The sequence below is a fragment of the Schistocerca serialis genome, chromosome 3 (assembly GCF_023864345.2).
Source record: "Schistocerca serialis cubense isolate TAMUIC-IGC-003099 chromosome 3, iqSchSeri2.2, whole genome shotgun sequence".
NCBI classification, from domain to species: Eukaryota; Metazoa; Arthropoda; class Insecta; order Orthoptera; family Acrididae; genus Schistocerca; species Schistocerca serialis.
In genome coordinates, this window is record NC_064640.1 from 994342187 (window position 1) to 994368192 (window position 26006).

At 42.2% G+C, this 26006-nt stretch overlaps 1 protein-coding gene across 2 annotated transcripts in view; it reads right to left on the minus strand.

Moving 5' to 3' along the window:
- The window catches only part of LOC126471445 (sarcolemmal membrane-associated protein), a 354795-nt gene extending 329662 nt beyond the window's left edge, over nucleotides 1–25133 (minus strand). Inside the window, exons 1-2 of one of the 2 annotated variants that reach the window (XM_050099625.1) lie at nucleotides 25055–25127; nucleotides 21766–21840 (exon numbers count right to left, since the gene is read on the minus strand). The gene's annotated coding sequence lies outside the window, so the exon portion shown is untranslated. Of the gene's footprint in view, nucleotides 1–21765; nucleotides 21841–25054 lie in introns of both variants that reach the window. The other variant, XM_050099624.1, reaches the window with a different exon arrangement.
- Nucleotides 25134–26006: the final 873 nt, after the last annotated feature.

Genomic DNA, 26006 nt, shown 5'->3' on the forward strand with positions numbered 1-26006 from the left:
ATGACTATATGTCGGTCCCAACGGAAAGAATAGGCGACATCTAAACAAGGCACATGGAAAAAAAAACCCACAAAAAAATGGAGATTCAAAACTAAAAATTAAATTGCCTTCACCATATTGCTTTGGCGGATAAAATGTAAAACGCGGGCAACAGCCCGCGCGCCATTTGTTAAAAAAGCTGACAAATCAGATGGCAAACCCAAGATGGAACATATATTAGTAAAAAAAGGGCATTCCAGCAGGTAGTGGTGGACAGTTAAAATTTGGGCGCAATGCGTACAAAGTGGTGGGGCAGCACCATTGAGCAAATGACGATGACTAAAAAAGCAGTACCCAGTACGCAGCTGAGTTAAAATAATCTCCTCCCGGCGGGAGGGCCAAGAGGAAGTTGTCCAAGGCACCGGGTGAGGCTTAAGAAGCCAAAGCTTATTCCTGTGAAGATAGGACCATTGGCGATGCCAAAGGGACACCACCACCTGACAGACGGCAAAACAGAGATCATCAGACGGAATAGAGCTACTCACGGGCTGAGGCAAGAGGACTGTGGCCTCGGTAGCAGCGTCAGCAGCCTTGTTTCCTAGCAGACCAACATGACCAGGGACCCACAGTAACATGACATTGGCTCCACCAAGAGTGAGCAAATGACAGTTTTCCTGGACCCGCTGCACTAACGGATGAGCGGTGTACAGCGCACACAGATTTTGGAGGGCACCGAGTGAGCCTGAGCAGAGGACACAATTCGGAAGGCTGTGTCACCGGATGTACTCTGTGGCCTGATACAAGGAGAAAAGCTCAGCTGTAAATACTGTGGAGTGGGCCGGAAGCCGAAATATATGGGTGACAATGACGAATGCACACCCAACCCCGCGGTCAGTCCAAGAGCCATCAGTGTATACAAAGGTACTATCCCAAAGGTCATGAAACTGGAGGCGATAGATCAAGGCTGGAGAAGTGTTCTTCCGAATTGAATGAAGGCCAAGGTTAACATGGACCGCGTCACAAAGCCAAGGCAGTGAAGGGTTCATACCCGCGGGGAAAGTTGCAGGTAGCGTGAAGTTAAGCCGCTGTAGCAAGTGGCGAAAGCGGACACCAGGAGGTAACAGGGAAGAGGGATGAGCCCCATACTGACAATCTAAGTAATCCTCAAAGGAGGTGGCAAAGGAAGGGTGGCCACACATGGCATGCATACCTGCTGAGAAGAAAGTCACGGCGGTAGGGCAGAGGTAGTTCAATAGCTTCAGCATACAGACTCTGGTGTAAAAGGCACCTGTGGACAAACGGATGCCATGATGGTGGATAGTGTTGAGATGGCGTAAAAGGGTTGGGCGTGCAGATGCATAAACAAAGCACCCATAGTCAAGTTTCAAATAGACAAGGGACCGGTACAAACTGAGGAGGGTGGTTCAATCGGCACCCCACGAAGTACCATTGAGGACACGGAGGACACTGAGGGACTGTGTACAGCGGGCTGCCAGGTACAAGACATGGGAGGACCAAGAGAGTTTTCTATCGAGCATGAAACCCACCAATTTCAATAGTATCAATGAACAGAAGGGCAACAGGCCCAAGATGTAAAGATGGTGGGAGAAACCATTTGCGCCTCCAGAAATTCATACAGACAGTTTTGTCATTGGAAAAGCGAAAGCCATTGGCAATGCTCCAGAAGTGAAGACGGTCAAGACAGCGCTGAAGACGCTGCTCAGTGAGACAGGTCCATGGAGAACTACAATAAATGGCAAAATCATCAACAAAAAGGGAGCCAGAGACACCTAGCAGGAGACAGGCTATGATAGGGTTAATGGCGATAGCAAAGAGGATGATGCTCAGGATGGAACCCTGAGGCACACCATTTTCCTAAATGAAGGTATCCGACAAAGTAGAACCCACACACACCTTGAAAACTCAGTCTTGTAAAAATGCCAGAAGAAAACAGGGCAGACACCCACGGAAGCTCCACATGTAAGGAGTACAGAGGATACCAGTTCTCCAGCAGGTGTCATAGGCCTTCTCCAAATCGAAAAACACTGCTGCAGTCTGGGATTTCCTCAGAAAACCATTCATGTTACCCTTTGGTGAATCTCTTACAATTTCATGAGGATGTTCAGTGCCCCACATTCTCACATTGTGGCGATTAACCTTTCCATATAAATGTAAGGTTGCTTCGTCACCGAATATCAGTATGGATGCGAAAAGTTCATCGTTAGGGGCTTCCTCTATTGTGGTAGGAAACTGAAAGCACTGGCCACAACCTTTCGGCTTTAATTGTTACGTGAGTTGCACACAGTCCACTTCGAAACGTTTATGCATCATCGCATTTGTACATGTAATACTTGGGAAAATATAGAACTTTGAAAATTAGTGAATCATTTGTAGTAGCGCTGTATAAGTTCTGCACAGTCGTCTTGTGAACAAAATACTTAATGAATATCCGATTGTGTAGTCGTCTGCACCAAAGACTTCTTAGCAAACAGAACACATTATTATTGAAAAGGAAATATCTCCACCACAGCAGCACATAAAACTGCATGTGTTCAATGGACTAAACACAAAATGAATAGAAGCTGACTGGAGATGTGTAGTACGCTCAAACAAATCACAGTTTTGCCTGTGGAACAGGAATAAAAAAATAGAACTCGGTACACTGTCCCGCACAGAGAGTGTTCAGAGACAAGGGTATCATCAGGAGTGCCCCAAGGGAGTGTGACAGGCCTGCTCTTATTGTCTACTAGCGACCTGGCCCAGCTTTGCATGGGCAGCATTAAGTACGTACGGCCTGACCACTTGTGTGGCGTAGCATATTCAGTTTGCGGGCCACTGAGTAGAGTTAATAAATTTCAGAGAACAACTTTAAGTAACTGAATATCATCACTTTCATATAACTTATGCAATGTAAGCAGCGCACAGCAGGGAAGTTGTCTGAGGGCATGAATGTTGTGAGATCTACAAGAAACTGGCATTTGGTTATCAAACGATTGCAGGAAACAATTATTTAAAAATATTTGATTATTTCAAACTTTACGTTTCGCTTAAAGGCCTGATAGTGAGGTGGTTATCTTTTCATTATTTGTCATATTTGTACTGATACATCAAAGTTGCTCGAAGAATTTGCAATGAATTCAAAGTGCGAAATGTGATTGCTAATCCGAAGGAAGCAGGGAATGGCGGTCTGAAACTGTCTTATTTCAAAATGCGTATCTGCATATCGCTGAGAGGCAACTGCTAAGTTAAAAGGCAGAGTGGAGAAGATGACACTGTTGAGTGAGTGTCACGATGAGTTAGACAAAATTTCTAGTTGGTGTGATGAATGGAAACTTGCTGTAAGTGTAGAAAAATGTACATTAATGCAGATGGGTAGGAAAAACAATCCTATAATGTTTGAATACAGTATTAGTGGTATTCTGCTTGACAGTCATCTACATCTACATACATACTCCGCAATCCACCATACGGTGCATGGCGGAGGGTACCTCATACCACAACTAGCATCTTCTCTCCCCGTTCCACTCCCAAACAGAACGAGGGAAAAATGACTGCCTATATGCCTCTGTACAAGCCCTAATCTCTCTTATCTTATCTTTGTGGTCTTTCTGCGAAATGTAAGTTGGCGGCTGTAAAATTGTACTGTACTCAGACTCAAATGCTGGTTCTCTAAATTTCCTCAGTAGCGATTCACGAAAAGAACACCTCCTTTCCTCTAGAGACTCCCACCCGAGTTCCTGAAGCATTTCTGTAACACTCGCGTGATGATCAAACCTATCAGTAACAAATCTAGCAGCCCGCCTCTGAATTGCTTCTATGTCCTCCCTCAATCCGACCTGATAGGGATCCCAAACGCTCTAGCAGTACTCAAGAATAGGTAGTATTACTGTTTTATAAGCGGTCTCATTTACAGATGAACCACATCTTCCCAAAATTCTACCAATGAACCAAAGATGACTATCCGCCTTCCCCACAACTGCAATTACATGCTTGTACCACTTCATATCGCTCTGCAATGTTATGCCCAAATATTTAATCGACGTGACTGTGTCAAGTGCTACACTACTAATGGAGTAGTCAAACATTACAGGATTCTTTTTCCTATTCATCTGCATTAATCACAGCATTAGCAGCAAACAGCGGCACATTGCTATCCACCCTATCCAAAAGATCATTTATGTAGATAGAAAACAACAGCGGACCTACCACACTTCCCTGGGACACTCCAGAAGATACCCTCACCTCCGATGAACACTCACCATCGAGGACAACATACTGGGTTCTATTACTTAAGAAGTATTCGAGCCACTCACATACTTGGGAACCAATCCCATATGCTCGTACCTTAGTTAGGAGTCTGCAGTGGAGCACAAAGTCAAATGCTTTCAAGAAGTCAAGGAATATGGTATCCATCTGATACGCTTCATCCATGGTTCACAAGATATCATGTGAAAAAAGGGTGAGTTGCGTTTCGCAGGAGCGATGCTTTCTAAAGCTGTGCTGATGCAAGGACAGCAACTTCTCTGTCTCAAGGAAATTCATTATATTCGAACTGAGCATATTTCGAGAACCCTGCAACAAACTGATGTTAAGGATATTGGTCTTTAATTTTGAGGATCCGTCCTTCTACCCTTCTTATATACAGGTGTCACCTGTGCTTTTTTCCAGTCGCTCGGGATTTTATGTTGGGCAAGAGATTCGCGATAAATGCAAGCTAAGTAAGGAGCCAATGCAGTAGAGTACTCTCTGCAAAACCGAATTGGAATCCCATCAGGACCTGGCGATTTATTTATTTTCAACCCATTCAGCTGCTTCACAACCCCAGGGATGTCTATCACTATGTCCTCCATATGGGAATCTGTATGAGACTCAAACGCCGGTATGTTTGTACGATCCTCCTGCGTGAAAGATTTCTCAAATGCTAAATTTAAAATTTCAGCTTTCGTTTTGCTGTCTTCCACTGCCAGGCCAGACTGGTCAGTGAGTGACTGGATGGAAGCCTTTGACCCGCTTACCAATTTTACGTAAGACCAGAATTTCCTTGGGTTTTTAGCAAGATCTTTTGCTAAGGTATGACGGTGGTAGTGGTTGAATGCTTCGCGCATTCTCTCAATCAAATATATAGTGTAATGTTCGAAAGCAATACGAAATGGAATGAGCATATAAAGATGGTAGTAGGGAAGGCTATCTGGGCAGTAAAATAACTGATTATGGCTGAAGTAGATAGGTATAAAATGCAGACTGACCATGGCAAGAAGTGTGTTTCTGAAAAAGAGAAATTTGTTAACATTTAAATATAGGTTGAATGTTAGGAAAAGGTATCCGTCTGGAGTGTAGCCTTTCACTGAAGTGAAATGTGGATGATTCACATTTTAGTCAAGAAGGAGCCGAAGCTTTTGAAATAGGGTGCTCAAGAAGAATGCTGAAGATTAGATGGGTAGATCATATAACAAATAAGGACATACTGAATAGAATTGCAGAGAAAAGAAATTTGTGGCATAACTTGATTAAAAGAAGGGATTAGTTGATAGGGCACTTTCAGAGACATCAAGGGACCACTAGTTTAGTACTGGAGGGAAGTGGGGGAGGGGTGAAACTGTTGAGGGAGACCAGGAGATGAACACAGTGAGCAGGAGCAACAGGATGTAGGTTCCAGGAGTTATTTTGAGATGAAGAGGCTTGCACACGATTAAGTAGCACGGAGAGCTGCATCAAATCAGTCTTCAGACTGAAGACAACAACAAAAATAAAAATAAGAACAACAGCACTGAACTACTGAGGTGGGCATTAATACTTAAATTAAATGCATCCAAAGCCACTAATCCTCAAATAGGAACTATTCACCTAGTGGGATTCTGAGAGCCCTCGCTTCCATAAAATTAATGGCTTACTGCTGAGTGCATATATTAAGTGGCTTGGTGCCTCAACAACATTGATATTTTCGTTGCATATAACCTCATACAAATGTCAATGTTCTGTGGGTAAAAATATTTTAACAATGTGGGATGCACTTTCTGGAAAACCCTTTATTTGCTATACCAAAACAAGTGCATGCTATGAAATTTCATTTTCATTCGAGTTTTAGTGTGAAAGAGAACACTAAATAAACATACAGTGAAATTAACTTCACTTTTCAATGTTGTTGTTCCCTAATTGCCTCCAAAATATTACACAGTATATTTCACCATTTAACATGCACTCTTCAACAAGAAGACCCACTATGGAACCATTTTACCACTAATATCAATTTACTGTCACTACACAAAATTGCTATTTTATGTTGTTAATATGGGGCACATCATCATAATAAGCATTACCATCATGTTGACTCCTTCACGTAACTTCCATTGACAAAATTTCAAGTTTGGATTTTCCTCTACTTAGTAAGTGAATGTAACATACACTATTGTGACAACCATGAGAAACACTTACTTTCATAAAGCAACTAATGAAACAAAAATGCCTCAAATATTTCAGGATATAACAGTCAGCATGAAATATTACCACAAATAATCATTCAGAAAGGTTGAAACTGCTATACAATGAATATGTCATGATAATTTATTCAGCACAAGCTTTCACCTTGACTGTTCATCTTTCTGAACATGCCTTGAGGCCCAGTTCAAACTTTCATTTTCATGTTTCCTACTATCATTTCCGGACACAACAACCACACACTATAGAACATCTGGCTGTAGTGTCTGGTCACCATAAGAGGAATCATCAATGACTATGAGAGAGTGAATCAGGCCTGCAGGCACACTCAGATAGCATAGCAGTTAAAATGAGTGCTCATAATAAGGAGGACATGCTGATAAAGAGCTGTCTGTACAAATTTTCATCCACACATACTTCAAGTGTAACACAATCAAGACACAATATGCTAAATTAAACAAAACTCTGAAATGTATCAGGAGGAAATGAAAAGATTGAATGAAATTTTCTTGTGCCTCTGTCCCACAACTATGTGGGGTCGGTTGGTTACTATTTGATTTGGCATAATTAATTTAAGAGGTGACCAGGGGCCCTCCCCCGTTGCCACCTCATTAACACCCCTGGGGAAGAATACCATTATCTGTGAGTAGTGTTACCCATGTGAAAGTGTGCAAACTGTTTCCAAGTGTTTGCAAATCATGTAACAGAGGTGGGACTTTGGTACCAGCCCAGAATTCACCTAGCCCGATGTGGAAAACCATCTAAAGACACCACATCCAGGCTGACCAGCACACCATCCACTAAAAAACGGATTCAATCCACATCCCAAATACCACAAGTAGCATGCTAACACACATGGCTATCCAGGTGGGTTGAAAATATAACAAGTATGAAGAAACAAAACAGATACTTAAGATGGATTGGCATCAAATGTAATCAGTTAATGGGAGTTGGAATGCACTATCCCAACAATGTCAAATTTAGTGACTCTGCTTCCCTGTATTTCAGGAATCACTGTAGCCATTGACATGAAACTTTTACGGGACATTAAACTGTATGTTCTGAGTCTGCTGAACTACAATAATTGCATTCCAGCCACTACTTCCAGAAACACAATTTTTTAATTACACAGTTAAAATCTTATGTACTTTGCTGTACGTTATCCTAAATAATTTTAATTATACATAACATTATGTTGTTCTTTTAGTTCAGTAGACTCAGGATATGTGTTATTACTCCCTGAAAATTTGAATACCCTACTCAAAGTGGTTTCTGAGATTGAGAGAAAAATGCAACAGAAAACTTAAGTTTTCAGGAATGGCTTCTAAAGAGTCAAAAGTCTGTAACACACTAAATATATGCTCATTTTATTTATTTTTCGCCACTCAGAAGCACCATACTGTATATCATCCTCTTGATCGTGTTACAAGTTTTTTCTTCTTCCTGGACTCTTTAGTGGCCAACTGTGCTATAAACTCTGCTTTATCAATGCAAATCTTTTCCATCTATTAAAGTTCTCTGATGCAGTTTGCTACAGGATTAATCCCATATCTTTTAGCACTTTCACCCTAACAATGTTACCATCATTAAAAGCAATAACAGCATCACTGACCCCACACTTTAGTGTCTTCATTCCAACGAAACCATTTTTTGCTAAGCAAGTCCAAATAAGATTATTGAATGACTCATTGCAATTTTGAGTCTGACCATGCAAACACTTCTTAAGTAATTCAGGATTTGCCAGGTCTCTGTGAATAGGTTTTATGATATCCATGACTGCTGCTGGGATGGAATATTTATGGCTGTATGGACTGTTTGAGTACTGGGCATTGCAATAATTGTACCATAAATTATGTCCAGGACGGCAAAGGTGGTGTACTGGTTTTTCATCAGTTGACAGCCTGTGGAAGAAGGTAGCCCATACTGCCTGCTTAATTTTCAACAAATCCTCAGTATTATTTCTAATGGCCATCCCATAATACTACTGAAGTCCATCAATCATTTTGTCTGTCACCCAGCCTCTTATGGTTTTGCCATCAGAAAGTTTCTTGTCTCTCAAACTTTGTTTCAACTTCCTCAACCCGGTGCCCATTCTACTCTGGACATGACCAATACATTGTTATATGCTTTAGAGTCTCCATCACCTAAGAACTCTGTGTAAGACACTCCCCTTTCATTCACAGATTGACTAAAAATGTCAATAGCTGCAGAGGCCTCCATACCACCACTTGTCCCTTCATAATTTCTGTCACAGATATGCTCTTCTTAATTCCCTGATTTACACTTGTAACAATGTTTGGTTAAAATCTGGAAATCTATTACCTTTCCAGTATCCACACTGGTCACCGCAGCAACAGAATTCTTACAACTGTAGCCACACTTCTGCCAAGTGTCATCAAAAGCTACTGGTATGTCAGTCATACCATCACTTATTTCAACAGCTCTGTTTGCAGCACCCTTCACTGACTCTCATGCAACAGATTCCACAGCAGCTCCAATAAATCCTGCATACTTGTCAATTTTACAAGATGGACGTGGCATATTCATCACGGCACACATTGTTTCTGCTGCAGTGTGTCCTTTGACAATAGCTTTCAATCCATAAAACCACCTAACATTTACTTCAAAATAATAATCTTTACACTTATCAGAATTCCAAAATGAATGAGTATATTTATAACTAGCACAATTAATGTTAAGTTTCCTGGCTAGTCCATTTGATACCTCACTGTCTTTGTGTAAACTAACTGGCTCTCCACATATTTTACAACACACACATTCACCTAACACCCTTGTTAGGATGTGTAAATCTATCAGAATATAACCTAACCTATCATTTACATCACCTTCATTTTGAGAAAACTGCATCACAATGTTTTATTTTAATCTTCGAAGCACTAATGGGTGTTTCCCTAGATACTGAAGAGTTTTTGTGTATTTCATTGTCTAACTTCACACAACACATGCTGAACACAATGTTTCCCTTTATTCGAAAATCTAATACCATGAAACCCACGTTTCTTAAAAACACTTCGTTTTGGCGTCATACTTTACTTTTTGAGGGATTTAAAAATCTATTCGTCACTTTTCCTCGGAAAAACATTACCACTTCGAACATACAATGCGTGTTTATACTATGAAACAACACGGAACTGCTTCTGACATAATTTAACCTTCATAACACAGCAATCCACAGCCTTCTATATAAACAATTACCAATTTTATTAAATCTTGAAGTAATGCACGTAAAAATTTTAACGTCTTCAACTGGTGTAGATTATATTTTTAAAAAAATACAATACTTCCCATGAGAGTTTATAAGTGATATATACATATAATTTTATTCGGAAAATTGCAAATTTTACAATAAGATAAAAATCCGAAAATGTGAAAAAAAATTTCCTGTTCTAACTCCCCTTAAGACGACTGATCAGTAACTAACAACAGACAGAAAAATCTAGAAGCATTTTAATATTTTTTTAAACATTTGTATAGTGCAGGACTTTAATGGAAAATACAGTTAACAATGAAGATAATGTCACTGCAAGAGTGATGCCTGATGTGGCCTATGTAGAAAGGAGAGGCAGCTGGAGATGGTGGATAAAAGTGGTTCAAGCTATAAGCAAAAACTTTAATTATTATTTCTTCATAATGTGAAATGTCTTTACTAAAATCATTACCAGAAATATAGAAAAAAAGAAACATTAGATTTTAATTAACCAAAGGAACAAACTAGCTTTTATTAAACTAATGACTTCCAGTCTGTGAACAAAGTTACAGAATGGAATGGAACAATGAGTATAAATTACTTCTCCCAAGATTTACAAATTTTGAAAAAGTTTGTGACTCAGCTTTAACAAAATTTATACTGGCAGCCCTTGAGAAACAAGACACTGATTTAACCTATGTCCGCACACAAACTAACATATAGCCTACATCACTGCCACAGCTTTAATTAGAATTCTTCAGGATTTTCAAAACTTTAAAACAAAGTGGAGTCTAGTAAGGAGGCTCCATGCCATTAAACCTATTCTCAGAACTCCTACACAAGATTTTCAGATTTGTAATCTTAGAAGAAGAAAAACGGCGTGGCAATGGAACTTCTATGAATCTCATTTGTTCATCTGATGACATTGCTGTTTGCCTTCAAATATTAATGCAGTAACTCTGTATACCAAGTTTCAAAGCAGACCTGAAAATTAAATTCAGCAACACTAAGTTTTTTTTTTTTTTTTTTTTTTTTTTTTTTTTTTTTTTTTTTGGTAGGGTTTAAGGGCGCTTAACTGCTGAGGTCATTAGCGCCCAGTCACTGGTGTTAGAGAACATGGAATCTGCTAAAACTCAAGGGGATGGGGGGACACCAGAAGGACCTGACAAAGATGCAGAGTAAATAAGTAAAAAGGTTAAATGTCTTTGGTCAAGCCAGTTAAAGTTATAAAACGCAGAATACGAGCAGCTGCTCGAGCGTCATCAGCTAAAACATCCGGTAAAGTAGATGGCAGGGACAGGACAACACGAAATTGACTAAAACGGGGACACGACAATAAAACATGGCGCACCGTTAATGCCTGACCACAAGGGCACTGCGGGGCTGGGTCACCGGAGAGCAGGTAGCGGTGGCTAAACCGGCAATGCCCAATCCGCAACCTGGTCAGAAGGACCTCCTCGAGCCGAGATGGTCGGGAGGAAGTTGTCCAAGCAGTTGGGAGCGGTTTTACTGCCCGGAGCTTGTTTCCTTGGAGGGAAGACCAAGCATCCCACCACAACGACACAAGCCTCTTACATACAGCCCCACAAACGTCAGATGACGGGACACAATGGGAGGCTGGCCGAGGCAGGAGGACTGCAGCCTTGGCTGCAGCATCCGCAGCCTCATTCCCAGGCACTCCTACATGTCCGGGAACCCACAGAAAGCTGACAGAACCGCCATTATCAGCGAAAGAATGGAGGGACTGCTGTATCCGTTGAATCAAGGGATGGACCGGATAAGGAGCCCCAAGGCTCTGAAGAGCATTGAGTGAGTCAGTGCAGAGTACATACGATGAATGGCGGTGGCGGCGGGCATACTGAACGGCCTGATGGAGAGCAAAAAGCTCGGCCGTAAAGCTGGAACATTGGTCAAGGAGCCGGGTATTTAAAGGTGGCGGCCCCGACGACAAAGGCACAGCCGACACCATCGTCAGTTTTGGAGCCATCGGTGTAAATAAAGGTGTGACCGGCAAGTCGAGCACGAAGTTCGACAAACCGTGAGCAATACACTGCAACCGGAGTACCCTCCTTCGGGAGTGAGCTGAGGTCGAGATAAATACGAACCGGAGACTGGAGCCAAGGTGGTGTCGGGCTCTCACCCTCTCTGAAGGTGGTAGGGAGGGCAAAATCCAATTGTCGAAGCAGGCGACGGAAGCGGACTCTGGGGGGCAGCAGGGCAGACACATACAACCCGTACTGACGGTCGAGAGAATCAGCGAAGAAGGACTTGTAAGAGGGGTGGTCGGGCATAGACAACAGCCGGCAGGCATACCGACACAGCAGTACGTCGCGCCGGTAGGTCAATGGTAACTCGGCAGCTTCAGCATAAAGACTCTCGACAGGACTAGTGTAGAAGGCTCCGGTCGCAAGACGTATCCCCCGATGGTGGATGGAGTTGAGCCGGCGTAAGAGGGATGGTCGAGCGGACGAGTAGACGAAGCTCCCATAATCCAGCTTCGATTGGACTATGGACCGATAGAAGCAAAGCAGGACAGTGCGATCCGCTCCCCAAGATGAACCACGAAGAACTCTGAGGACATTAAGGGAACGTGTACAACGGGCCACCAAATAAGAGACATGTGGAGACCAACACAGTTTCCTGTCCAACGTGAGCCCTAGAAACTTAGTTGTGTCCACGAATGGGAGAACAATGGGACTGAGATGTAAGGATGGCGGAAGGAACGCTTTATGTCGCCAAAAGTTGATACAAACCGTCTTCTCTTCAGAGAACCGGAAGCCATTTGCCACGCTCCATGAGTAGAGGCTGTCTAGACAACGCTGAAGGCAGCGCTCCAGGAGGCATGTTCACTGGGCACTGCAGTAGATCGCGAAGTCATCGACAAAGAGAGAGCCGGAGACATGAGGTGGAATGCAATCCATAATTGGATTGATCGCGATGGCAAAAAGGGCTACGCTCAAGACGGAGCCCTGAGGCACTCCGTTCTCCTGGAGGAAGACGTCGGACAATACGGAACCCACACGTACCCTAAACTTTCGATCCGTTAAAAAGGAATCAATAAAAAGGGGCAGACGACCGCGTAGGCCCCACCTGTGCATAGTGCGGAGGATACCTCCTCTCCAACAGGTATCATAAGCCTTCTCCAAGTCAAAGAACACGGCTACCGTTTGGCGCCTTCGCAAAAAGTTGTTCATGATGAATGTCGACAAGGTCACAAGGTGGTCAACAGCGGAGCGGCGGCGACGAAAGCCGCATTGGACATTGGTAAGTAGCCGTCGAGATTCAAGAATCCAAACTAACCGAGCATTAACCATGCGCTCCATCACCTTACAGACACAGCTTGTAAGAGAAATGGGGCGGTAACTAGAAGGAAGGTGTCTATCCTTCCGGGTTTGGGTATAGGAATAACAACGGCGTCACGCCAACGCATGGGGACTTGACCGTCGGTCCAGACGCGATTGTAGGTACGAAGAAGGAAGCGTTTGCCCGCCGGAGAAAGGTGTGCCAGCATCTGAACGTGAATGGCATCTGGCCCCGGAGCAGAGGACCGGGACAGTGCAAGCGCACGTTCGAGTTCCCGCATAGTAAAGGGGGCATTATAAGTTTCCAGATTCAGCGAGTGGAAGGAAGGTCGCCGAGCCTCGTCTGCCTCTTTCCTGGGAAGGAAGGCAGGATGGTAATGGGCGGAGCTTGAAACCTCCGCGAAAAAGCGGGCAAAGGCGTTGGAGACAGCCACAGAATCAACAAGGACCTCATTACCTGAGGTCAGGCCAGGTACCGAGGAGTGGGCCTTAATGCCCGACAGCCGGCGCAGCCTACCCCAAACGACGGAAGAGGGAGTAAAACTGTTAAAGGAGCTCGTGAAAGAGGCCCAACAAGCTTTTTTGCTGTCTTTGATGACTCTACGGCATTGCGCTCGGAGTCGTTTGTATTCAATACAATTCGCCAACGTAGGATGGCGGCGAAAGGTGCGTAAAGCACGTCGTCGAGCACGGATAGCGTCCCTACAAGCCTCGTTCCACCAGGGGACGGAAACGCGACGTGAAGAAGAAGTAGTACGAGGTATGGAACGTTCGGCAGCATTGATAATAACAGCTGTGAGGTATTCGACCTGACTGTCACAACTGAGAAAATCGTGGTCCGGAAAGGTCGCCAGGGAGGAGTCAAGTCCCCAGTCAGCTTTCAGTATGTTCCAGCCCGAAGGACGTGGGGATGGGGTGTGGTGCAGGAGATGAACGACACAGGGGAAGTGGTCGCTCGAATAGGTGTCAGAAAGGACATACCACTCGAACCGACGGGCAAGAGTGGTAGAACAGATCGAGAGGTCCAACGGGGAGTAGGTATGAGTAGAGTCCGAGAGGAAAGTCGGGGCACCGGTATTGAGGCAGACAAGATTGAGATGGTTGAAGACATCCGCCAAGAGTGAGCCTCTTTGACAGGATGCAGGGGAGCCCCAAAGGGGATGATGGGCATTGAAGTCGCCAAACAGTAAGAACGGCGGGGGAAGCTGAACGATCAGGTGCATCATGTCAGCCCGACTAACAGCAGATGACAGTGGAGTGTAGATGGTACAAACTGAAAAAGTAAAAGCAGAAAGAGTAATGCGGATAGCTATTGCTTGGAGTGGGGTGGTCAATGGGATGGGATGGTAATAGACATCGTCCCGAACGAGCAACATGACCCCACCATGAGCTGGGATACCGTCCACAGGGGTGAGGTCATACCGCTCCGAGGTATAGTGGGTAAAGGCAATACGGTCAGTCGGGCGCAACTTGGTTTCCTGGAGACCAAGGACGAGCGGACAGTGCAGGCAGAGGAGCAGTTGTAATTCCTCCCGATTAGATCGAATACCTCTTATGTTCCAATGAAACAACGCCATTGCCAGTCAAAAAGTTGGGGGAACGAGACGGGGGAAGAGCTGGTCACCTCGATGGCTGCGGAGGGCCAGTTTGCGAGGGAACAACGCTACAACCGACAGGAGGCGGATCCGGTTCCATCGACTCGTCGCCAGCTGCGGCCGCTGTCCCTGGTTGTGTAGGAGAGACCGCATCATTTGCCGACGAAAGGCCGGCGGAGCGCCTGGCGGCGGAGCGCCTGGCAGCAGAGCGTCCCGGCGAAACTGAGGACGGCCGGGAGCAGCGACTCACGGATGAAGCGTCAGACGAAACGCGCCGGGGTGGAGAGGGGGATAGAGACTTCTTCTTGGAGGCCTTCTTGGAAGGCCGAGGAGGCACAGGGATGGTGGGCTGGACACGAAGAAGGTCCTCACGCGCGGGGTCCGTTTTGGAACACCGGACCTCGGAAGCTGGGGTCCGGAACGTTTCCCCGAAGGACGCCTGAGAAGAGGATCGCTTCTCAGGTGGCGTGGGGGGAGGAGGAGGAGGAGGAAGGGTGGCCCCTGGGGCAGAGGGGGTGGGGGCCACGGGGGAGGAGGATTTGGAAGGGAGGGATTTGCGAGGAGGAGGCAGAGCCCCCTGATGGGCGGAGGAGGCGGGGGGGGGGGGGGGGGGGGGGACAGGATAGGGGTGAGGATACCGCGGAAGGAGTGGACACAACTGAGGCAAACGAAGTGGTCAGTGACATGGGATGAAGGCGGTCATACTTCTTCCTGGCCTCAGAATAAGAGAGCCGATCCAAAGTTTTGATTTCTTGTATCTTCTTCTCCTTTTGATAGGCGGGGCAGTCTGAGGATCTAGGCGAGTGGACGCCAGGACAATTAATGCACCGAGGTGGTGGGGTGCATGTATGTTCCTCACGAAGAGGACGTCCACAATCGCCACAAAGGGGCTCAGCCTCACACCAGGATGACATGTGCCCAAAGCGCAAACACCTAAAACAGCGCATAGGAGGCGGGATGTAAGGTCGCACGTCGCACCGGTAGCACATCACCTTTACCTTCTCCGGGAGAACGTCCCCCTCGAAGGCGAGGATAAAGGCCCCGGTGTCGATGCGACGGTCTTTGGGGCCGCGCTGGACTCGCCGGACGAAATGCACGCCGCGGCGCTCCAGGTTGGCCCTGAGCTCCTCATCAGATTGTAGCAGGAGGTCACGATGAAAGATAACCCCCTGCGTCCTATTTAGTGCCAGATGTGGGACAATGGATACTGGAATGTCCCCTAGGCGGTCGCACGCCTGGAGTGCCGCCGACTGTGTGGCAGAGGTGGTCTTGATAAGAACGGACCCTGATCGCATCTTGCTGAGAGCCTTGATTTCCCCGAAGACGTCCTCAATGTGCTGAACAAAGAACATGGGCTTGGAGGTGGCGAACGTCCCCCCATCGGTTCGAGAACAGACCAAATAGCGGGGGAAGTACTTCGCCCCAAGCCGGCGGGCCTGTCCCTCCTCCCATGGAGTGGCCAAGGGGGAAAGGGCAGGAGAACCAGAACTAGAAACGGTACCTTTTCTTTTGAAAGACTCGGTCGCAGAGCGACCTGATACGTGTTGACATTTCATCTGCGAAACGTCCGCCCCGATACCACCCACTCCGACCAGGGGCTCTCCCCACGGGCGCCACCCAGCCGCAGCAAGGGCCACCTGGCAGGATGACCGTTGCCGGGAGTCCTGATGCCCCAAGGAGACGGGCATCTACTCCTTGGCCAACGTGGGGAGGGTGCAGCTCAGGTATCGGCAGTACGATCCCTGTGTTGTCAGGGGGCTACAACCTAGAGGGTACATGACGACCCCACCACAACGGGCTGGCTACCGTGCTGGATTTCTGGTGCCATGGAAAGTCCATCATGATCGCTGGTGCAGATGGAGATGCACTATGGGCGTAACTTGGACAACCCATCAGGCGTTTAGGCCCAATTTGAGGAATAGTGGGTACGGTTACAACGCCGGTGCAATGCTAAGTGCCAAGGTCTTAGTGCACTTAGGACCAGTGGTGCACCATGTACCATGTAAGGTGTCCTTCCCCAAAAGGCTCGTACTTCTGTAGAATTTTGAAAAATGTAGGTCAAACCCCAAGGGGGACCATCACATAGAAGGCCGAAACGGTTGAAACTCCTTTTAGTCGCCTCTTACGACAGGCAGGAATACCTCGGGCCTATTCTTACCCCGGACCCGCAGGGGGGACTAAGATTATGTGTAAGCAACAAATAGGGAAAAAAAAAAAAAAAAAAAAAAAAAAAGTAGTACAAATTAACACTGACATTAATTTATTGAGTTCGGTTTTCAGATTCTGAGCAGCTGAAAACAATGACTACGTGAACAGCAAAAATAAATAAATACATAAACAGAATAGTAAAAATAGCCTGCAATGCTTTTGGCAAACTACATAGGTCATTAAAGTGAATGCTGCAATGTGCCTGAAATGAAGTTTACAATAAGTGCCCATTCCCAGTTCCGGCATTCAGAAAACACAATGTTATTATGGAGTGAAGTCTTCAGATGTAACTTCAGGCATGCCCCAGGTGAGTTATACGGTAGGTCCATTACTTTTCACAACATTAATAAATAAACTAGTAGACAACATAAAAAATCCATGAGGCTTTCCACGGATGATACTATTGCAATGCTAGAAAACTGTAGCGAAATGCAGGAAGACCCGTAGGGGATCAATGTTCAGGACAGGGAGTGGCAACTTACCATCAACATAAAGAAATGAAACATATTGCAAACACACAGATAGACGGACCTTTTACTGTATTATTACACAGTAGCACAACAATCAATGGAAACTCTTACGTTCATAAAATATAGGGTGGTTAGTGTTAAACTTTCAGTACTCGAGAGGGCCCCATGACAAATGAGTGATCGACGACAATGAAACTTTGTGGAAATACTTTTAAGAACACACGGAAGAGAAATAATGAATAAACTCTTGAAAGAAACACATTTTAGTTTCCACATGAGAGGGTAACATCTGTTAATTGTGTACCATATTCATGTACTAAGTTAAAAACATTTATCAACGTGATGACCATCTGCATCCATAACAGCCTGGAACCATATTAGGGTTTGCTCTACTACTGCCCGAAATAATGGTAGACCACGAAATGTTCAGCTGTCATGACACAGTTTGTGCGATGCTTGAAGACTGCACATTGCATCCCGTGTTCTCGGCCATGGCAACAGTAACTTCAACAATTTGTTGCACAACTGACCATCTGCACCTCCCACGAACAATTCTTCAATGGTCAGTTAGTCTGAAATTCCAAATCATGGTTTTCAATACCTGTGCAGAAAGAGAACCTGTCATATTCCATTAATGTATCTAAACTTGCGAATAGCAGCAGCACTATTGCTGTCATTTTGATAAAACAGCTTTATGAGTAACCCTGCTTGCCTTGGTCAGATCCATGTTGATTGCTTGTAACTGTAATGCACATTGATGCCCATGTTTCAACCCTACATTGCTGTACCAGTACCAGGATTTAATGGTAAGTCACAACATAAATACTACACAATAACACAAATCCTGCAGTGCACAGTCTGCACATCATCCCTAAAAATTTTGGTACCATACAGTAAATAGCTTCCTGTACTCACTGGCTCAAGTAGCCAAAGTTTAATTATAACCACCCTGTATCCAGAAGCACAAGTATGGAGAGATTTGAAGTGGGATGACAACGTAAAATTAATTGCGGGTAATGTAGATGGAAGAGAGATTCAGTAGAAGAATCCCCACGAAGTTTAGTCCATGCACAAAGGAGATAGCTTACAAAATGCTTGTTTGACCAATACTTTAATATTCCTCATCAGTTGGGATCAATGGCAGACAGGACTGATAGACAAAATAGAGAAGATCCAAAGAGCAGTGTGTTTTGTTACAGGTACACTTAGGAAGCACAAAAGCATCACAGAGGCAATCAACCAACTCCAGTGACAGATGCTGCAAGAGGGGCATTCTGCAACACTGTTTGGTCTACTATTAAAGTTCTGAGAGTGGACATTTCTAGAAGTTTCAAACAATATATTGCTTCCTCCTACAAATATCTTTAGAAGAGACCAAAATATAATCAGTGACACTGGTACACAAAGCACCATCCACTATGCACCGGAAGGTGGCTAGAGAAGTATAGAAGTAGATACTTACATCATAGGGTAATGGGTTTCTGGGTTCTGCTTAATATGCCAGGGGGTCCACTACACACAAGGCAACTATACAAGCAGTGGGAGCTGTCAGGGAGGAATGGGCGTTTTTTAAGGTTAGAGGGTCTCAGGAAACTACAGAAAGAACTTCAGTCTGAGAGGGGGCAGGGCAAACACATGAAGGTAGAACTAGCAACAATTAGTATTTTAACTGTAAACTGTTGTAGCTGTGTTGGGAAACAACGAGCTCCAAGTGCTAAGAGAAAGCACTGAAGCTTAAATAATTATGTATGGAAAGATGGCTAAAACTGGAAATAAGTTCAGCTGAAATTTTTGCAAATGACCTAACAGTGTTCTGAATGGATAGATTATATATAGTTGGTGGTGGAGAGTTTGTTGCAGCTAGAAATAGTTTATCTTGTAGTGAAATTGATGTAGATAGTTCCTGTGAGTAAATAATGGTAGAGGTTATACTTGAAAACTGGAATATTTTAATAGTTTGTTCCTTTTACTGAACCCCCCCACCACCAGACTCAGATGGTAAAGTTGTTAAACAGTTCCAAGAAAACTCAAGTCTCATTTCAAACCGGTACCCCACTCAAAGTTATAATTGGTGGCAACTTCAATCTACCCTTGATATGGTGGCAAAAATAAATGTTTAAAGTCAGTGGCAGGCATTTAAAAAAAAAATCATTCGAATTTGTACTGAATTCTTTCTCAGGAAATTATTTTCAGCAATTAGTTCAGGAGCCCACTTGAAATTTAAATGGTTAAGAAAATAACGACGAATTCAGGGATTAGAGACACAGTGGTTGTAGCAAGACTGAATACCGTTAACATCCAAACATACAAAAAATAAATGCAAAACACATTTATTTAAAAAAGATAAAAATTCGCTTGATGCCTCCCCAAGAGAAAGTCTCCACTTCTTCCACTCTGATTAAGTAACGGTAGACCACATGTGGTTTGGATTCAAAGAAATAGTACTGATGGCAATTGAGAGTAGTACACCAAAGAAATTAAAAAGACATGGTATTAATCCTCCATGGTACACAAAACAACTCACAACACTGCTGCAGAAGGAACAAAAACAGCATGCCAAATTTTGAAGAACACAATGCTTTGCTCTTTCACTGATTTCTGGGTTAGTTTAACCAAACAATGAGAAACGTTGAATTCATGAACAATTTTTTCAGGGAGCAAACTTAAAATTTTAACTTTTTCTCTTTAGATGTCACTGAACATTTAATTTTTAATTTCTCTATTAAGCTCAAACATTCAGTGTCAGATGATGCTGGTGGTAGGTCTTCTTCTTCTTCTTCTTCTTCAGAAATCTCTATTATTAAAGCATGATTCTAAGCCTTTTCTAATTTTGTCTGAAATTTGCTTTACTTTATTTTCAGTAGCCACTTTTCTATTTCTGCTACTTAAATTTATTATTTTTGAAGCACGAGATACATCTAAAGTAGAACAAGCAAAATCCAACATGCTAACAGCTTCCTCATTAGGAATATAAGTGTCATTAACAAGGTTACATGATTCTGGTTGTGGTTTCACAACAAATATTTTTGAGTAAAAATTTGGGCACGGGGGATTTCCAGGAGTCACATTACGTTTCACTTGGGAAGCTATTTAACTCTCACATAACAAGGACGAATGTTCCAGTTTTGTTTCCCTCAAACCTTTAGTAATAGGCTTTTTATGAACTTTAAGTGGATCACAGCACTTCCTTCCAAAAATGTGGTTGTACTGTAGAATATGTTTCTTCTCATGATACTCACACACTGATGTTAAAGAAGAGCTTACTCGAAATTTAAACAAAGTGTGTAACTTCATCAGAGTCATTGACATTTTTCAAGTTTTTTGAAACTGAACCACAAACTGTTTTGTGACACACTTCACTTGCCATCTGTCCAGCAGAGCACTGTTCATCCATGTTACTGCATTCCAGTTAATCTCTCAAAATTAATTAGAAATTACAGACAGAACAAAGCACATAACACATTCTACACTCTCGATGAAGTATGTACGTCCATTCGAACAGAGGTTTCAGAACAGACTGACTACACCAATGCCACACCTAGCAGTAATGTACTTCTACAATGCCACACCTAGCAATAATGTACTTCTTTATTGACAATAAACGTAAATGGGCATTTTTATTACCATAGAACAAAAGCAAAAGCTCCTATTGTTTAATATTGAATTATTAAAAATAAATAAAGTAAATGAATGTTGGGTGATAGTGTTCACTAAATTATGTCACAATTAAATTTTATTACAATGAAACAATAAACCATTTAAATAGGCAACAGCCATACGATCAGTTGTAGAGTAATGTGAATTATTTCCTCATTTTCAAAAATTCATAATTTTGTTCACAGTCAGATATCAATATTGAAATTTTTACAGTGTGTTGCTACCATATAGGTGTACAAACTGTGCAAAAATCATTTTTATATACAGTCCCACCTGAGATAACTAACCCCAAACTTTACAAAAAATGAAAATTTTCAAATTTCAAAAATTCATAAAATATTGAGGAAACATTTGTAAGTGCTCTTGCTCTATATGAGGCTAGCAGTGTATGATATCTAACTATAGGAAAAAAATAGAGTTTCATAAATCACACTCCTTGTTTGTTATTTCCGAGCCTAAAAAGTGTTTTTTTGAAAACTTGGATACCACACATTCGAGGTCATTTTGACTGGTTATTTTTGAATTTAGGGTATTTTGTGTAATAGACAATGTTGTAGAGGACATTTTTCTAAAAACAATCATGTGAATCGCAATGTTGTAACTCAATCCAGTGCAGAGGTTTTCAAATTTTCGCTTATGTCTCCAGACTGAAAAATTGTTGCTTGCCTACAAATAAAAATGGCCGCCATCCAGTAACTGTGCAAGATAAATGATTTTAAAAACTGTTTTAAGCTTCTCAAATATGGGGCAATAACACAGGACAAAATTAAAATATTTAAAAAATGGTCAACCAACCATCACTGGACCACTTCATATGGATTGACCCCTTTACTAGTTGTACACATAGAAATTTGAGTATTTTTAGACAGTGTTTACATATTTGAAAACAAGATAAAGTTTTGTATGTATACCTTGTTACCACATGGTGTGGATTTCCTGGATTTTTATGTTATTTAATGCAGACGTTTCATTTCACAGGATATCATCTGCAACCACATAGAACTTAATGTAGAACAGTTAAACATGTTGTGTACACACACACACACACACACACACACACACACACACACACACACACACACACACACACACACACAAAATTCCACATAACATCAGTTAATAGCAGGCATAGCCGTAACATGCTCAATCATAAAATTTTGAAGTAAATAACTTTTCTACATTAAGTTCCACATGGCTGCAGATGACACACTGTGAAACAAAACAACTGCATCAAATAAAATAAAAATCCAGGAAATCCCTATCATGTGATGATGAGGTATATATAGAAAACTCTGTTTTTCAAATACGTGAATACTGTCTTAAAAACACAAATTTGTGTGTGTTCAAGTAGTAACAACCAATTTTCCTGTTTTAAAGAAAGATAATAAATAAGCCACTGATGATGCTAAACTTCGGTGAAACATGTTTCGGAAATAAAAAGAAAAATTATGTTTTGTTGAAGGCAGACCCCCTCCAAAAACAAAAGGATAATTATTATTTCCAAGAGGAAGTCTTACACATAGCTAACTACAAAAAAATGAAGTATTTGTCAATGAATAACATTTAATTGATGACATTGCAGTTTCTCTTCAACTACAAATGGAATAACTTTATAGATAAACTCTGAAAATTAAATAACAATACTAAAATTACATTCAAACAACAAACAGAAAAAGTAAGCACAATGTAAGAGGCTTTTCCATAAAGCGAGATGCATTCGATAACTTTTCATTAAAAAAATTCGGTTACTTTTAAAACAGCCCATAATTAGTGACATAAAAATTCAGTGCATCACAAACAATATTATTCTCATAAACTCACGAAAAATGGGCATGTAATGCCTAACATTTACACTTATTACTTCAGCACAGGCCATTGTTACATCCTTATTTTGTAAACTTTCACCGATTAATCACATTAGATATTGTGAACTTTAAAATTATTATTCAATCAGCAGAGAAGAGTATATTTTGCTTTTCTTTCACATAGTGGAAGACAAGAAATGCTGTTAACGTTATCCCAACTTAACAGTTCATATGGGCAGCTCAAGTGACCAAAATAAAATGTGAATCACTATGAGCATAGCACAATTAACTCTAATGTTTTTGTTGCAATAAAAACTATGTTTTTACTTTTGTTGTGCAACCATCAAACTAATCATTTTCTTCAACATCAAGACAGCACAAGACTAATGTTTTATTATCTTGGCTTAGTAAATGCACCTATAACACTAACAATACTTCCACATTTTTGAGAGAAAGGACTGTCATTCTGAAACAAAGATTCTTGATATATCAAAATACTACCTGTGACGACCCCACTAACAACAGAAAGATGTAAGTTCAATTGATGGTATTTATCACACGCAAAAACTACTCTCACCATCCCCCCCCCCCACCCCCCCCCCGCCCAACACTGAATTGTAATTACTCAGCAAGATTTTTTTTTTTATTCTCATAGCTACTTTCATCATCATTAAAGGTAAGAAATCTATCATTTGGAAGATATTGTATACATTGTGCACATTTTTTGTTCAGATGTTACAACACACGAAAAATAAAGTTGAATTTACAATTGTAATCTGATATTTGTACATCTGAAACTTCATTTAACTGCCACTGTTGTCATGCCATCTCTGATCACCCTCTTTCTTCACAAGAACATTTACCACAGAAATGTTTTTGGTTTTCACCTGGAAATTTCAATAGGCAAGAATGGCTAAGGGTAGGCTATAACAAAAACAGCACTAATGCTCCAGTGTCCTATTGATGAAAAACAAGAGACATTTAAGAGAGTATTGAAATATATTGCCCACACACCCCTGTGCAAGACAGGCACTTTTTCAAACATCTAGTTGAAAATCTGTAACAAACATCACCATTAAAAACCTGAGCTGCTAATATCTCCATAGGTTCACGAAGTTTCTAGATAAACTCCATCAGCATTTCTGCCAGCTATCAACAGAGCTACATAGAAACGATGGTGCATTACAAGGTGCAGAGCATATGTTGTAAACTCATGCCCTCCATTAGAGGGGAGTGCAGAAAAACCTCCAGATAACAACAACAACAACATACAACTGCTTCAGACAAATACAGGTTAAGTCGCATGTGCATTTGAAAATTAAAACTTCATTACAAAATATGCAGCTAAATATTATTGTGTGTAGCAATAAAAACATTTAGAGGGTTTACATCACCCAACATGATGACTGGTTGTTCCAATTTTTGTCTTTACAGCACATCAAATATGTATAATGTTTTCCGGAAGGTTATGTAGTTATACAGTATGTTAACAGATTTCCAAATTCCATAACAAATAAAAGCAGCAAAGTTATCACCAACCTGATGTTAGGTCTAACAGACAGGTTCCACAGGAAGTGATAAGCCACCACTTTTCTCTACCCTGTGAACTGTCTTATCGAATGACACCCACAAATTTTCGTATAATCAAAAAGAAATCGTTGAGACAAATATGCCACATTACATACTGAAGGATACATTGAAATCCAAACATACCTTTTGACAAAAATATGGCGCCTGTTGCAACAACATCCCACCAACTGTGGCAGCAAATTTTGTTAGTATGGATATTAATCACTGGAGGCTCAAGTCACTATTAGCAAGAACTAATGTTGTACAACGCACAAATAATCGCGTAACACTTGAAACAGACCACTTCACGAACATTCACAAGCAGTGGTTTTTGTAAAACACCTAGGCCTTTGCTGTTGACAGCTACACACATCCTACAAGCATGACCAAATAGCGAAGAACATCAGACCTACGTAATTTCTACCAATTGTGTCGTATTGTAACAGCACAGTACGTTCATTATACCGATATGCGACACATATTCAATTATAAAGTGAGCAATCAGGGCTGTGTCCCGTCCAACATGAATGATAAACAAATCACACAACAGCTGCACCGAAATACAGCATGACAACTAATGCAAATGCACAAGCGACGTCTCTCTGATGCCTGTGTGTATGCTTACTGCGTATCAAACCCTATGACCGGTTAATTTGCTCTGGAAACTATAGTTTCACCCAGATTCCATACTTAGATCTGGTCAGGGAAAGCGCATCTGTTTTCATTAGCAACGTAGGAATTCGTACCAAATACAATACACGTGCAACAAAAGATTCGCCGCATGACTGATATTTCTAATTGCAGCAGTGAACTAATTTGTACTCACAGTGCAAAAACATCCACAGAATTTGTTCCAATTCGATAGGGACTCAAAACTGTTTTCGTCGTACAGCCATCTTGGTGTGTTAAATTCACATTCTTTGAATATCGATGTTGTTGATAGCTATTGCCACTGCGACTAGCGCCAAAGACATTTAATGAAAACTGTTGGATGTTGAGAAATATTTTGTACACATTTTTCACGGAAATATTCCTCTACCTAGCAATAAGCAACGTCGCACATCGCGAACTATTACAATCAGTTAAAATTCATCTGCGAGGGAAACGCCCTTGCACAATGAAAATGCGAAAAGAATACGTACCATTGAAGTTTCTCGTGATAAGAAATGAGAAGGAGTGATCAGAACGTACTTTAAAGAATTTTTTATAGCCAGGATCGTGTTCAGAACTGATTTGTATTGACCAGTTTCGAAAAGTAAGACTGTCATCCTGAAGATGAGCTTGGGTATAAAAAAAATCTTTAAAGACTATATATGTCTATAAACACACTGTTTCTTCCCTTAGGCCGTATGTAGTATAGGTGACGTTTTCATACTGTGGTTATAATCATCATACACAGGGATTCGACAAAGATATGGTAACTCCGTGAAAATTACGTTCTTGAATAGAAATGCAGATGCCAGCCAAGCCTGCAGGTTGTGCTGTTGAATCTGACCACACGCCGCACCTGTGAAATGGCCTCAATATGTTGCGAGTGTCAGTCGTAGCCAGAACAGTGGCTTTTTTCGTTCTTAGTGCGTAATGTTGGAGCGAAGTGGTTTCGAACATGGGCAGAATTAATGGTATTGTTATGGTGGATGCTTCTGCAACCAAGCTAGCCAAAGTATTTGGTATTTCAAGAGACACCGTACTGAATACTTTTACCACATGCAAGGAAAGTGGGAGAAACATCAGCCCTAAGTCACAATACGGACGAAGGTGTGTGGTGAGTCATTGTG